This window comes from Diabrotica virgifera, chromosome 10 (genome assembly GCF_917563875.1).
Source record: "Diabrotica virgifera virgifera chromosome 10, PGI_DIABVI_V3a".
NCBI lineage: Eukaryota > Metazoa > Arthropoda > Insecta > Coleoptera > Chrysomelidae > Diabrotica > Diabrotica virgifera.
In genome coordinates this window covers 41764851-41768021 of record NC_065452.1, presented here as the reverse complement: position 1 = coordinate 41768021, position 3171 = coordinate 41764851, and positions in this window count along the sequence as shown.

Sequence of the window (3171 nt, the reverse complement as noted above, 5' to 3'; positions counted from 1 at the left end):
TCCAATAATTTAATCAGATTTTCACCGAATGTTCCTTGAATGTCCAGGACATTCAAACATTAATAGAACTTTGATAATACATTCCTGGAATGTTTTGTGTTGTTAGGAATAATAGTCTCGTTACTTAATCTATTCCATTTTGTCTTTCCAACTATCCTTCTTAAGTGGCTAATCTCTACTGCATTTATCCTGCTCTTATGTTTTTCCAGAATTGCCCTATTCGATGGTATGCTATTATTGTCTGTAGTTGGTTGGCCCTTACTCTAGTATTTCTTATCAATTAGTTCATTGAGTACTATTATGAATATAGTAAACGGCTGAGAATATCTCCTTGTTTAATACCTCTCTTCTAATTAAATTCATCATATTTTCACTTGCTTTTTGTACCTCTTTGTAAGTACTTTCTATAATATTTATCAATGTATTTGGTACATTTATTTTCCTCAAGCACCCTCCTATAATTTGTCTTCTATCGTGTTAAATGCTGCTCTTAGGTCTATTAATGCTAATATCAGTTTCCCCTCATGTTTATGCTTCTTTCCATTAAGTTCCTAATAATATATATGTCATTTCTCTGTCATCGCTTATTTTTTCGCAACCAGTTGATGGAAAAATGATAGAGCATTATGTTAAGATGGTTATGGCATGTTCGTTGACAAAAAATAGTCACCTAATAAGAGAAATTGCTAAGTTTTAAGTCCTTGGAACCAGTATCAAAAGATGACCAAAGTCCTTCTTCTTCTTCAGGTGCCGTGTCCGTATTCAGATGTTGGCTGTCATCAAGTTCCTGGAACCTCTCTCTATCGGTTGCTGCGCGAAATAATTCTTCTACCGTGGAACCACACCATTGTCTAATATTACGTAACCATGAAAGTTTCTTTCGATCAATCCATCTCTTTCCCTCCACTTTTCCTTGTATTATAAGGCGAAGTAGATGGTATTTAGGCCCTCTAATTATATGGCCGAAGTATTCTGTTTTTCTTCTCTTTAAATGTTTATGATCAGACGTTCTGAATTGATCATTTGGAGAACATTTTCATTGGAAGTGTGTGAAACCCACTATATCTTTAGGATTCGTCGATATCACCACAATTCGAATGCTTCTAATTTATTTAGCATTGTGGTTTTTAACGTTCATGTCTCACCACCATACAATAATATAGACCACACGTAACATTTTAGGACCTTCTTGCGAATCTTCACCGACAGGCTTCGGTTACATAAAACTGGTTTTCAGGTCATAAAAGCCTTACGTGATATTTTAATCCTGGATATTATCTCTTCATCACAATCGCAATTTACATTTAACCAACTGCCAAGGTATTTACAATGGTTTACTCGTTCTATCTCCTCTCCATCAAGAGAAAGCACGCCTTGATCTACATTAATTTATATTTCCAACTGCCATTCACTTTGTCTTTGAAATATTGATCTTTAGGCCTCTCCGAAAACTTGATTTGCTGACTAGATTTACTAACGTCTGGAGATCTAAATTTTCTGCAAGAATGGCTGTGTCGTCAGCATATCTGATATTGTTGATTACTTCTTACTCCCTCTTGTCTTGGAACAGTCTTACTCCCTCTTGTCTGTCGTCCAAGGCCTCCCTAAAGATTTCTTCAGAGTACAGATTAAAGAGACTGGGTGACAAAACACAACCCTGTCGCACACCCCGTTTGATGGGTAGTTTTTCAGTACGACTATCTCCACCTTGGATAGATGCTACTTGATTGTAATATAAGTATTTTAGCAGTCTTATATCGTAGTGGTCAAGTCCTGCTGCCTGTAGGCAATTGAAAAGTATATCGTGCTGTACTCGGTCGAATGCCTTCTCGAAGTCGATGAAACAAACATAAACGTTCTTTCACAGCTTTTTTGTAACAGAACGCGCATACAAAATAGTGCCTCTCTAGTTCCTAGACCATCTCTAAATCCAAATTGCTTATTACCCATTCTACTTTCACATAAAAGGAATAGTCGGTTTTGTATAATTCGTAAAAATATCTTAAGTGCGTGACACATCAAATTGATTAGTCTAAAATCGTTGCATTTGGTGGGCCTGCTTTTTTTTTGGTAGTGTTATAAACAATGACTCCAACCAATCATCTGGTATTTTTCCTTCGTTGTAATTTTGTTAAAGAAAGTGGTTAAATAGGTGATGTTTTCCTCATCTAAAAGTTTAAGTAGCTCAACAGGGATTTGATCTGGTCCAGGTGCTTTATTGTTTTTGGCTTGCTGTATTGCTTTTCTGACTTCGGAGTTCAGTATACTGGGACCTCTGTCTAACTGGTTGTCACAGGTAGTATGTGGAGCATTATCTCGAGAAACATCGTCAAAAAGGTCAGTGATGTATCTTTCCCATTCTTTACACTGTTGTTCGCGATCACAAATTTTTTCCGTCTGCGTTTTTAAGTACGTGAGCATTTTTCTATATCCGGAGGCGTATTTAAGTTTCTTGTGGAGGTTGAAGCTGTCATGTTTTTTTTGGAGGTCTTCTATTTCTTTACAGGGCTTCTTTGGCTTCTTTAATTTTTCTTCTTATGAGTTTGTTGATTTCACGATATTTGATATTATTTCTATTTTTGTATTTCCGTCGAACTTCCATCAGGTCTAGAATTTCTAGGTTCATCCAATCATTTTTGCCAACATCCTAGGTGTTTTTAAAGATTCTCTTCCGTCCCCTAAAATAGAGTTTTGAATATCGTACCAACATTCGTAAATAGTTCTGTTTTCGTTTGGTATATTTGACATTCTGTGCATTTTACTATTTATCTGCTGCGATATGTGTTCGCGCGCTTGGGGGTTTTTAAGGGGGTCGAGATATATATCTTGCTAGGCTTATTTGGCTTTGTTAGTTTTGTTATGACCAAAGTCCGGTAAGAGACTATTTGATGAGTTTACATATAAAAGATGCATAATCAATGAATAAAAACAACCAGAAAAAATACAAAAAGAAAGTACACCTCAACAACCCCAAAAGGCTCAATATATTTGTCAGTTTTGGAAAATTACTTCTATAATAAAATCAATGGAAAAATCCCAATAGTTGGCTGTATACCATAGTTTAAAAACCTATACAGAAGTAAAAACTTCAAATTGTATTTTGGTATAAAATAGTTTATTTAAAACTTCTAAAAGTCATCCACATGGATTGCAAAACGTTTTCGTTCTGAA